At 40.7% G+C, this 13,449-nt stretch overlaps 1 protein-coding gene across 2 annotated transcripts in view; it reads left to right on the top strand.

The window, feature by feature from the left end:
* The window catches only part of BRINP2 (BMP/retinoic acid inducible neural specific 2), a 111,397-nt gene that overhangs the window by 10,644 nt on the left and 87,304 nt on the right, over positions 1–13,449 (top strand). The gene's annotated exons all lie outside the window — the stretch shown is intronic.

Here is a 13,449-nt window from a genome sequence, read left to right as displayed (position 1 = left end):
GCAACTCCCCACCACCTCCATCAAGATAATGTCTTTCCCTCGGGGCCCTTCACACCTCTCAGTAACCTGATCAACTAATTTGTGTTAAGGTATTAATGACTAATAATGATTTAATGCGCTGCCCTCCCAATTAACACTGGAGCATTTCAAAAGAGAAATTCACAGATTTTTAACCCAAGTGAGACATGGTGCTTTCCCGTTCTGAGAGGAATTGTGGGCCCTTCAAAACGAACCGTAACAGACAGCTGCCGATTCTGTATATACGCTGCATCACTCCTGAGCTTAGCAGTGTTTGGAGGCTTTAGGTAGAGGCTCAAGCAGCATTTCCCAAAGAGGGATGCTCTGATCTACAATGTTTAAAGAACACACCCGTACAGCCTTAATGAAGAGAAGAAACCTGGTGCCTCAATATCATGTCTCTAGAAGTTTGATGGTTTTTTGCTCACACATGAGGCAACATAGTCATTGAGAGAAGAGGCTCAGGCGTGGTGAACTTGGGTTCAAGCCTTTGGCAGGCTCCGCTATGTACCATCTGTGTGATCTTGCCAAGTTACTACATTAGCCTCAGGGTGCACGTCTGTGAAATGGATGTCGTACAACTCACATCACAGGCATCACAGGGTTAGTTTGAGTATGAAATAAAATAAAATAATGCAGAATTAGCACTCATCAAGTCTGATCTGTAGAGTGCTCCATAAATGACAGTTCTTTTTTATTATTATTATTTTCGCCCAGTCTCAAACTCTCAGTGCAGGGCAGCATGAGAGTTTATTTTTAATTAACGCTTATGTTAATTAAATTAACTCTCATGTAAATTATCATTTTAAATAATAAATAAATACAGCATTTATTTATTATTTAAAAGCAGAGTGAAGCAATCCAGCCTTCTAGGCGTGGTTAGTTTGGTAATGAACTAGAATTCTTTTCAGGTGATGGCACTGTATGAGCTTTTTTTTTCTTTTTCTTTTTCTGCTTGGTTTCTTTAACTGTATCTCACAAATGCAGTGAGCAAAATGGATTTGGCAGTGACTTAAAAAGACTTAACGTATTTTGGAAAAAAGAAAAAAGCCACAACAAAAACTGGTTTGTTTTTGTGATATATAGTTCATGTGATATGACAAAAATCCATTTTTATGCTTAGGAAAATTGGCTAATTTTAAAACAGTTGACACATGCCATATGCATATAGAGTAATGATGGATTTTGCTCAGGCAAACAACAGAAGAAGACAGGGCCAGCAATAACTTTGTTAGGGCTTTAGTTGCTTAAGTTCTTATTTGAAGGGCAGACCTGCCGCATGGAGGAGAGGAGAGTGACAGGAAAAATGGACTCATCATGGCTTCAGGTGATGGAGTCAGATATTTGATCATAGAGATCCTAAGCTTAGGACACAGACACTGTGTTTTCATTAAATCAGTGAGAAGAGACTTGGGAATGTACCAGTGTAACAAACAAGCTTATGTTCAAGAAAGTGAATAGTTTATGAAGATATTTTCTGGTTTAAAGGTGTGGATGGTGCAAAGGATACTGAATTGGTGAGCTACCATGTTAAACTTTCCCTGGTCATTCCTCCTGTTGGAGACAGGAATAATTTTTGAACTTCAAATACGGTTTATAATGTGCTTTGGGTTCCTCTGGTTTACAGTTCTGCATAAATCGCACTGAAAAGGGAATCCCACATATTTTTGATTACTGCTATTTAGGGAAAAGAGGCTGCATATGAAAGTAAGACACTACAAAGATGGCACATTCAATGAGAAATAATTACGAAAAGCTTAAGAAAGAGACAAGTGCTCTATTATCTTGATGTCCTTCCACTTTCAGCTCCCCATACACATGGAGATACCCAGCTCCTTATAGGCTGATGGTATGCAATCTACTTGATTCAAAAAAGCTTTTGGCTTTTATTTTATTTTACTTTATTTCTTTCAAGGCACGATTTAATTAAGTGACTGCAGAGGAAAAAAGCTGAACAGCTTAGAGGAGGTTTATGGTTAGGTCTGTAGAACTCAGCAATTTGGCATTCTAATCCTGTTATTTCTCACCTTAAACTGAACGGAGTCAGCAGGGTTCCCCCCCCCACCCCATAATTCATTCAGTTATTAGGTTTCCCCTCCTCTTACTCTTCACTCTCATCCTTTGCTTCATCTGATTTTGTGTGCATGTGGTTCCCTACTACATGGTTCTCCCCAACCCTCAGGATAGCAAAAAACAAACAAAACCAATATCTTGGTGGCTACAAAATAAATTCCTTCTCTCCCTACTTTAATTCCTAGAATCATCTGTCTCTCATGTGAACTTGGCTACTAAGATGACTGCAGCCAAGGCCCTACAATGATGCTAAGACAAGAGGCCAAGTAGTGTGTCTACTTTACTTTAGATTATAAACTATAAATATTTTGAAGACAGAATCTGGGTCTTTTTAAAAAATCATTTTCTTCCCAGCTCCCTGGCCCAATACTGAACACAGGGAAGATTTTTAGATTTACGAAGTTAAAAATAAAATAGCAAAAACCCCAATACCTCATCATCTACCTACCACACCCATTTTCATTAAGATATGGGTTACTAGAAAGTTAACAAGAATCTTTCCTATTAAGTATATTTAGTATTCAGGATTCCAGATGTATACAACTGCGAAATTAGGGATGTGTTTCCTTTAAGGCAGTGATTCTCAAAATGCAATGTGCACCTGGGGAGCGTGTTAAAATGCAGAATCCCCAGCCCCTCCTCCAGAGAATCTGATTCTGTAGGTCTTGCGTGAGATTCAGAAAACTGCATTTTAACAAGCAGTTGATACTCAAACCACACTCTGAGAAATACCATTTTAAGGCAATCCAAATGAAATGTTGCCCATACTCAGTTTGGTAGAATATGAATGTCGCTTAAGTGGTTAATGGTTGTCATGTTGGAAAAAAAGATTCTGTGATTAGAAAAGTTGGAGAACATGTCCTCCTTGGCACCCATCCCCTCGTGTGCACTCAGAGGTTCACAATGCACTTATCACGTTAGAAGGGTCTGAGGTCTACAATTAAGAAACATGTTTTATCTTTGTTTAGCCAAGTATTTCCAATATATCTTGACCTTAAAACTTTTTTTTGATCTTATTGCCAAACACCTATATTTCTATGAATTTGGTATGGAAAGTACTGCCGTAAGGGGGAAGGAACCACTTACAGGAAGAGGGTGATATTACAGCCCAGCCATATTATCTCTATTAAATTTCCAAAGGACAGAATGAACAAAGTATATGCAGAGTTGGAGGGAAATCAATAACCATGTGGGATATCTTACAGCCTGGAGAAGTATTTCTTAACATAATCATTATTTATCAAGCATTTAATATTTATCAGGCACTAGTTCATGTTTTTAATATGCATTAACTCATTTAATTCTCAGAACAATCCTATGAGTCAGACACTTTTATTATTCCCATTTTACTGAAGAGGAAACTGAGACACTGAAAGGCTCATAATTCCCTAAAGATCACAAAGGTGGGAAGTGACAGAGTGGAACTTGAACCCAGGCAGTCTGCCTTGAGAAGCTGCCCTGTTCACAGCTCTATCAGACAGCCTCTCCTTTAGTAGCAGTGTTCTGGAAATTACTGCCAGTGAGGAATGAGCTCCCAGAAGACATAACCTGTTCGGGAGCCATGCTGTTTCAATGCTGCAGGATACTCCTCTATACATGAGGGCCTGTGATCGTTGCCCTTTATTCATCAGATAATTTATTATAATGACTGCCTGAACCTCTGAAAGATTTTGCTGTACTTAAACACAAAATATGCTTAGTAAAACAACCTGACAAGGATGATTCATGGATAGCAATTAAGTGCAGAATCCTGTGCCTACCAAATCCCAAATGGGGTTGAAGACCTGGCCATCCTGCGGACACCTTGATATGGAATACAGAAGGGTGGCCTTTGTCACTCCACTCCACTCTCAACCCTCTCATTTTTCCTGGGCACAGGAGGTGTCCCTGAAGGGGCAAGCACAATGGATGATACAATTCCAATTTTGGCTTTTGGCAACTTGCTTCACCTCTATGCCCCTTAGTTTCCTAATCATAATACAAAGGGAAAAAACAGGAGGGGAGCATAGACGAATGATAACCATTAGGTTGGTGCAAAAGTAATTGTGGTTTTTTTGCTGTTGAAAGTAAAGGCCAAAACTGCAAATACTTTTGCACCAACCTAAAACATGGTTGTAAGCCCTGTATGTACATATGGTTTATTCCAGTGTTCGGCACAGGGCGGTGTTTGGCTTCTTGTGCTGTCAGGTCCTGAGGGTGAGGTCACGCCTTGTCAGTGCCTTTGAAGGTATTAACGTAGAGGTAATGGAGGTCAAAGTTAGGACCCTGGAAAGTGAGAGGAAATTGAAGAATAAAACTCTTGGCTTCCAGATCCTGGATCTCTTCCAAAATGCATGGGGGATGTGGGTTACTGGGCCTTATAATCCAACCAGGATTCTCGGTTACTTTAATTTCCTCCTTTGTAAAAATATGAGTAATACTAGTTGTAGGCGTATCCCACTGGGAACATTGCATCTTCTTCGTTAACAAATGCTGGAGAAGTATCACATGACCCTGAGGGAGCATTTCTCAAAGAACCAACACATTCCAGGCATCATTTCAGACAGTCCACAAATATGAACTAAACGATAAGCCCGTTTTAATGGCGATTTAGGCAAGTTCGCTCTTGGTCTGAGATTACACAAGTGGGAGAGGCAGAGTCCAAGCCTAAGTCAGATCTGTCTGATCCAAACTGCCAATTCTTCCTCTCCGCCATTTAGAAAGGATCTGAGGAGCAGAAGTGGCAGGAGGGACACCTGAGGTCTGGCTCTGCAGTGATGGATGCTTAGAAAGAACCATTTCAAAGCCTATCAAGATCTTTGGAAAATCAGCCTTCCCAGTGCCTTTTCCCCTTCTACCTCAAACGTTGTGGCCTAACTCAACTCTTTCCTACCCTTGTACATGGTTCCCCCTACTCCCCACCCACCGCACCTAACAGAAAATGCTTATGGCACATCCAGGCTGGCGGGCTTATCATCAGCCACCAGTCCCAGAAGCATAGATTGAGCTATCTGGTCTTGGTCCTTGGTCTTCATCCTTGGCTACTTTATGAACTTGTTCCTCTGGATCCAGACCTTTTGGCAATGATGAAGAAGAGCAGAAGTTTTTATCTTCCCAAACTAAGCTGATTCATTTGCAAAAATGGATCCTTCTTATGCCATTTTCCTTTGACTCAGACCTCACACATCTTGAGGGCAGGGTCAGGTACAAAGTGAGGACAGAGTCTCACAGCTTCTGGAGCTTCATATGAAGCCTGAGGATCAGCTTGCAAGGAGGAGAAGGGGGCATTTAACCAAAGCAGGCCTCGTGAAGGCCTCTCAACCACTCAGGTGTATTGACTTCCATCCACTCTTGTTCTGCTCTTACACAGTGAATTCCACTTACTTAATTATATAGCAGGTAGTTAGGACTATGAGCTCTCAAAACCAGGTTGGCCACGGATTCATCATTGCTGGTTGAAGCTAAATGATAGGTACAGAGGAATTCACCATAGGATTTTTTTCTATTTTTGTATATGTTTGGAAATGTTTTATAATTTAAAAGATTAAAAACAATCCATAGATTCTGGAGTGAGAGAGTCTTGAGCTAAAATTCCAGCACAACTGTTTTCTTGCTGTGTTACCTAGGGCCAAAGATTTAAATTTTCTGAGCCTCTGTTTTCTTACCAATAAAGTCAAGATAATATCTATCTCAAAGTATTATTGTGAAAATTCAATGAAATAGTGAAACAAGCTATGCACAGCGACTGGCCCATAATTGCTTGATAAATAACAACTATCATTCTTGCTGTTGTTATTGTTATCTGTCTAGTTAGCACCATTTTGTGACTTCCTTACAGCAGGTACTGTAACTTACTCAGCTTCATATTCATTCCATCCAGTTCAATTTCAAGCTCATATAACAAGAATAGCAAATATTTATTGAGTTCTTTCGAGGTGCCGGCCACTTTCTAAGAGCCAGGGAAAGAGCAGTAATAAAACAGACAGAAAGTAGCATCCCTGCCCTTGTCAAGCCTATGTTTTGTTTGCCGAAGACAAACAATAAACAAAAAAATAATAATAATTAATGAGTTGTATTTGTTGTTAGAAGGTGGTAAGTTCAATGGAAAAATATATATATAGCAAAGAAGATTAGAGCCCTGGAGAAGGGTTTCAGAATTAATTAAATGGGGTGATCAGGGTAGACCTCAAGGAAGAGGTGACACTTTAGCAAAGACTAGAGGATGAAGGTGGGAGGATGAGCCATGTAGATAACTGGATAATTTCCATACAGTGGAAAATTAATACATTTTTTTTCTAGTAACTGCCCCATGATACTCTTAGATGTGTTTCACTCTTACATTACTTCAGCTTTTGAGGTATGTGTGTTTTTTCCCACGGTAGGCTTCTTGAGAATTTAGAGTATATTACACTTGACATTTTTGTTCATTCACAGAGCTCCCTACTCAGTAATATGCGTAGGTTAAAAACTCAGTAATTGTTTATAGAAAATAAGCCCACACCTATCTTTCCTGAGAGTTTTAAAAAAAAAAACAGAAACTGCAGTGTATAGGTTTATAGTAAAACTCACCCTATCCACCCATGCCTTTGTAAAACACTCATATTTTCTAAGTTTCATTCACTTGATATTTTCAAGTTAACTCAAGACAAGGTACGCAGTAATAGCAGAGAAATCAGTAGTTCAGGAGGATTCTTGGAGAGGTAAAGAAGGCTGGGATACAGGAAGATGAGGGAGAGACACACTTAATGTCTTTAATGCAGTCCTAACTATGACAAAATATTTTAAAGATCTTAATGCAGTTAAGACTTGTGATTATACATTGTATGATCTTAATTGAAAGCAATAGTTTCCGTTAGACTTGATTCTGAAAACCCAAATGACTAAGGAAGTAAGATTTGATTCTGAACACCCAAGGACCATGTTAATAAAGGAAGCTGAATAAAAAGGTACTTGGGATTTTCTTTCCTTCTTTCTTTCTTTCTTTTTGGAGACAGAGTCTTGCTCTGTCACCCAGGCTGGAGTGCAGTGGCCGGATCTCGGCTTATTGCAACTTCCGCCTCCTGGGTTCAAGCAATTCTCCTGTCTCAGCCTCCTGGGATTTTCTTATGATGCAGTTTATAAGATTTTCTGCCATGGAGTCATTTGATAGGTCAGACTTGTTTGTTAACGAGGTCCACTTGGTAACTGGTACCTTCAATGACCAAACCTCCCAGAATAGGGTTCAGGATGACCCTGCCTCTGTCCAAGCCTCTGTCCATAGTGAATGTTGTAGAGAGGTGACAGAATGAATCATTTGATCACTGTCACGCTCTTCCAGAAAAGGGCCATAGCCAACAATGGTAAATTACCTGTAGGCTTGTCATTTACTTTTAGGCTTGTTACAGATCCAAACAATCAGAGTTACAAATCTGTTCTGAACATAGACTAAACCCTGGCTGGAGCTAAGACATCTTTTGATCTTTTACCTCCAGCAATATAAATACTTCTCAACTTGGGAACTAGGTAACATTGATTATTACTTTAAACAGAGGCCTCTACGTTGAGATGTTTTGTCCACATAGAGCCTGATGAAGTAACACATTGTGCAGCTGCCACTCTCCAGAGAGACTGTCACTAAAGCAGGTTATCTGTCTCCTCTCTTCTAAGGCAATCTCATGAATAAACCATCTTAATGTTAAGTCATGTGAATAAATAATTTAAAATTGGCTTGCCAGCAAAAAGGAAAGGGGAGTATGTGGGACACTGATCACACCATCAGTGTGCTCTCAGCCAAGACCGAGGAGGGTCCATGGAGCTTGGTAACAGGTGGTGTATCTGTAAGTTTCAACTGAACAGAAATTCCCTTACATCTCGTTGTCCTCCTTTCTGGAACTCAGTTAACAATCGGCAAGGCCTGATAAAATTCCAGCTTCCTCAGACTATCCCCATCTTTTCTTTTCTGCTAGGCTGACTCCACACTAGAATGACGGGCAAGTTGCCTTCAGAATTAAATATAAATCCCTAACTCTTTATATGGGGGAACCCTCCATAAATATCTCCAATCTTTCAGCTGAGAAGCTTCAAACACTCTGTGGGGAGGAACTCTCTCCTCTTGTTTCTGAACCTGTCTTTCTCCTCACTCACTTTTTCTCACTAGGCTGGAGTTATGTGACATTTAAAACATGTCCTTTCAATTCTATTTACCCATCTGTCCCCTAGAGCAGTCCCTATCCCTCAGTCTTGCTCTCTTCCACATATATTTCAAGTTTAGCTCTTTCTGCTTATGTCACACTTCTCTGCAATCTCTTTCTCTTGTTCTTTGTCAGCCAGCAAAAAATCTCCCTCTTTCCATCTCCAAAACAGCCTACGTACCATCTGTTGAGGTTGGCAGTCTCCCATTCTCTCCTCTCCTTGTTCCCCTGGTGGGAGTAAGTAAAAGGGGGAGTTAGATCCCTCTTTGGAGCAGCTATAGGCAAACTGGACCCTCCTGATAGTTCTTCAAGAATGGACCTTTGTTTCACAGGACAGGAAGTGAGTGTTGGGTCCCCAGTCTGTCTGCTTGGATTCAGGCAAAGTGATATGCAGTCGGATATGGTTGAGAGAACAGAATTCAGGGTCAGATTGCCTGGTTTCGGTTCTGGGCTTCATTAGTTGTGTGATTGTGGGTGAGTCATTTTAACAGATCTAAGCCTCTTCATTTAGAGAATGTAGATGATCTTTGTGTATCTCCCTCATAGGGTTATGGTGAGGACTAATAAGACAACTTAGGGCTTAGCACAGTCGCTTGGTCTATAAATGTGAGCCCTTATTATCACATCATCCTAAATCAATGCAAAAGACCGGTATTTCCCTCAACAGTCAAGAGAAATACCCCAACACATTCATATTGCAAAGGGCCTTGGCTGTGTCATCAACTCTCCAGAGAGCATTGTCCCTCCAGGAAAGTATGATGCCTTTATTGGCTTCTCAACCACAGGGGTAGTTTACACACCTAGGATCTCAATGCTAAAAAGCGCTATCTAACTGAATTAAGTGGCGATTTGCACATAGAGCATTTCTGAGGCTAAATTTCAGAGGACAGTTCAGTCTTGGTTTGGGAATGCTTTTTAATGGCAAGCTCTGTTATCTAGTGCTCTTCCTCTGGGAAATCCATTGCTTAATACATCTCAAGCTAAACTGCATGAGACTCCAGAGAATATGTGAATGAGAACAAACTGCAGTAGCCCTTGGGGAGACAGGACTTAATGGCCAGACAGTCCCTTTCTTTTTTCTTTCTCTCTCTCTCTCTCTCTTTTTTTTTTTTTTTTTTGAGATAAGAGTCTCACCCTGTTGCCCAGGCTGGAATGCAATAGCACGATCTCAGCTCACTGCAACCTCCACCTCCTGGGTTGAAGTGATTCTCCTGCCTCAGCCTCCTGAGTAGCTGGGACTACAGGCACCCACCACCATGCCTGGCTAATTTTTTTGTATCTTTAATAGAGATGGGATTCCGCAATGTTGGCCAGGCTGGTCTCGATCCCCTGACCTCGTGATCTACCCGCCTTGGCCTCCCACAGTGTGAGGATTGCAGGGTGGAGCTGCCGCACCTGGCCCTGGCAGTCCCTTCCTAAATTTGGTTCATTTGATTCATGTGTCTTTCACCTCTAATGTGTGCAGAAGGGACTTAGACTGGAAACCCAGTAATGTACAGTTCTCCAGCTACAGATTTTTAAGCTAGAAATGTACAATGAATAGTCCTTACTAAGAGAAGATCTATTTCTACATTGTATAAAATACGTATTTCTTCTTGTGTTTTTTTAACACATACCTTGATTTAACCTCACATTAAAAATAAAAGAATACAATGAAAGACCATATTTCTTTCAAATTGGTTTAGAAGTGGCATCAATCAATTGGAATAATGAAAATAATGGGAAACATCTTAAGTGTGGGATTCGTGTTCACAGTGGAGCAATTATTCCAATAATTGCTCTGCTATGAGCAGACATAATAGGGGTCTCCTGTAAACCTAATTTCCTCTTGTTACTTCTCATCTTCAGTGGTGAATCTTCATCAGTCTCCTAAAATTAAGAGCTAAGTTCTGATTTGAATCTCCTTTAACAAGAAAAAGGTTGACTTTTTGCGATAGAGATAAGACACCCAGGTTTTTTAGCTGATGGCCCACTGCATGTCGTGTCATGTCTCTCAGTGTACCAGGGCATGCCGACTTCTGCTGTAGATGAATGGGCCTGGGAATTATCAAAGGATTAGTCTAAGAAGGAAGTGATTTACAGAAATATAGGTGTGAGATTAGAGAGACCACTATGAAAGCTATTGGGTCTCCAACTCAGTCTAATTTATTTTTTTCCCTTCCCACTGCCTGAATCTATGCATATATGTTGGTTTGTGGAGAGGAAATGAGCCCATCCTGGCTTTAGTCTTATTAAGAATATCACTCATCTCCCTGGTACAGCTGAGTTTCAACTTTTATTACTACCAAAGACCAATGGCCAGACCTTAAGCTCAATTTTGGATTATTTATAGTGGTGAGTGAGAACCTGAAGAAATGTAACTCACAGAACACTTAAAACTTATTTTACCCAACCCTTTCTACAAATATCTCATTAGAACAATGAACAAAGGCGAAATAGATTAAGTTTTATCCTGTTCTGCCAATACACTGAAATGAATACACAGTCAGATAGTTGAAAACTGTTGGCCAGTAAAGAAGCCAATATCTCAAATAACTAAAACATAGACTAGATTTAGGAATGATCTAAGGTTGAGTAGCATAAGAATAAGTAAAATTTGACTGAAGAAGGAGACAGCCTGCAAGGAGCGTATGGTGAATCCATTACATTGAACATAAGGACCCCACAATAGCAAACCACTACCCATGTGGGGTAAAGGAACCACAGAGAAGTAAACCCACCTTGGCCGTAAAGACAGGCAGTGTGGTAAAAACTGGGGCTGTTTCTTCTCCCTTTCTATCTGTTTTAATGATGAAGATCTCATTACAAACCATTTGTTTCACCTACCCTACAGTCTAAGCCATGAATATGTGATGATGAAAGGAAGAATCCAAAGCTCCCAATAGCACTGTCATGTTTCCAAACAGTTTTGATCAGCAATAATAAATGCCTGTATCTGAGCAATTGCAAGCTATTTCTTAGGCTGTGAGGGGGAGGGACTAGAGAGACAATTAGACAAAAATCATCTGTGTTATCTTATTGAAAGCAAATGTCTGCCTTATGTTAACCGCATTTATAGGATCCAAAGAGGTAATACTAATGGAATTATAGGGGATGTGGCCAGGAATGCCCAACAGGCATCTGGGTAATTCAATTAGAAGAACCTTCAGGAACCATATAATTGCAATAAATTTTTATTTTCCCCTTCATTAAGTGATTTTACAAAATTTGTATCTGTCTCTCTTTTTTTTTTGAGACAGAGTTTCCCTCTTGTTACCCATGCTGGAGTGCAGTGGCGTGATCTTGGCTCACTGCAACCTCCATTCTTGGGTTCAAGCAATTCTGCCTCAGCCTCCCGAGTAGCTGGGACTACAGGCATGCACCACCATGCCCAGCTAATTTTTGTATTTTTAGTAGAGACAGGGTTTCATCATGTTGACCAGGATGGTCTCGATCTCTTGACCTCGTGATCCAACTGTATCGGCCTCCCAAAGTTCTGGGATTATAGGCGTGAGCCACCGCGCCTGGCCGTATTTGTCTCTCTTAGCATGAAGAAGGAAATAAAAGAGTGCCATTTCTTGAACTTGAGCCATGCCACTAAAGCATTCCTCAGGTAGAATTTAACAGAGAAAACCCTGCTATGTCCAGCACATGCCCACACCGCAGGCTGAGGTCTTTACAGCAGGCATTGGGACATTTATAGAATTGTATGGTTCTGTGCTTGTCTTTCCCATCACATTGTGAAACTGTGTTTAAAAAAGCTGTTGGGTGAGGTGTGGTGGCTCATACCTGTAATCCCAGCACTTTGGGAGGCCGAGGCGGGTAGATCTCGAGGTCAGAAGATCAAGACCATCCTGGTCAACATGGTGAAACCCCGTCTCTACTGAAAATACAAAAATCAGCTGGGCGTGGTGGCAGGCACCTGTAGTCCCAGCTACTCAGGAGGCCGAGGCAGGAGAATCATTTGAACTAGGGAGGCAGAGGTTGCAGTGAGCCGAGATTGTGCCACTGCACTCCAGCCTGGCGACACAGCGAGACTCCATCTCAAAAAAAAAAAAAAAAAAAATGGCTGTCGGTGTTGGGAAGAAACCCAGCTATGGTATGTTCTAATCTTCTCATTTTATTCAGGAGGGAGCAAAACCTCAGGGGAATAACTTGTTTAGGAGGGTGACTTGCTCAAGGTCACTGAACTAGTTCTTGAGAAAAGTGGCAAGTAGCAGCTGGAACCCAGTTCCCATTCTTTCCAATCCATGGCCCTGAACTGTTACATTGTTGCAATGGAAATGCTGGTATTAGAGCTAGACAGACACTGACACACAACGATGCTAATATGTCTCTGAGATGTTTGGCTGTATTTCTTATTGTTTGTATCATGTAGAAAGGAACAAGAGTGAGATTCTGTATCTCCTGTCATTATTCAATAGGAGAGATTATGGGAGGCTTTTTGTTTTCTGGTTTTCTCAATAACATTTTTAAAGCAACTTGTAGGAAAACAGATTTTCTATTCCAACACCTTAAAAATCTTTTTACATGACATGATCTTAGTCCTGGTTCCTTCCACGAACAGGATATTTCACTCTGCCATTGTTTTGTTATCCATCATCCAAAGAGGAGAGATAATGAAGTTCTTTCTGCCAAGCGAATGGTTCTGAGAACCTGGGTGCAGACGAGGACACTGGACTATATCTTGGACTGTGCTTGAAAAGGACATCCATATTTTAAATGGACAGGATCACAAGATGAGAAATGTTTATTTGCCTGGTATCAGGAATGGAAATGAGATACATTCTTAATTTGCAGGCAAAACCTTGTGTCTAACCATTTAGTGTACCAAATCTCCTTCTATCCCCTTTTGATTTTAATAAGTCTTCATTTTTTTTCCCTCTCTCCTGAACAGCTACCCATGACTAAGAAGATTTAACTCTCTTTCCATACATTTATGGGTGTCTCATACACATTTGCATAAGGATAGAAAATGTAGGGCTATTCAGTGATGAGACTGTGTGTGTGTGCCTGTGTGCACATGAGTGTGAAGCATACTTATCAGGGCCTGTGTGACCCAGTAGTCTCTGGTCCCCTTAAGAAGCTCTGCACTCTCTCCAGTGATATTCTACTAGTTGGAAATTTTGGGGATTTTCTTTTTAAGACATCATCTTCCAGGCCTCATAACAAAATAATTTCCACTCATTCATTAATTTTCTCATTGTTTCACCAAGTATTTCTCAATCAT

Source organism: Saimiri boliviensis, chromosome 19 (assembly GCF_048565385.1).
Source record: "Saimiri boliviensis isolate mSaiBol1 chromosome 19, mSaiBol1.pri, whole genome shotgun sequence".
In the NCBI taxonomy this organism is placed as follows: Eukaryota; Metazoa; Chordata; class Mammalia; order Primates; family Cebidae; genus Saimiri; species Saimiri boliviensis.
Note: the sequence above shows the minus strand (reverse complement) of the source record. Positions and strands in the feature narration are given on the sequence as shown.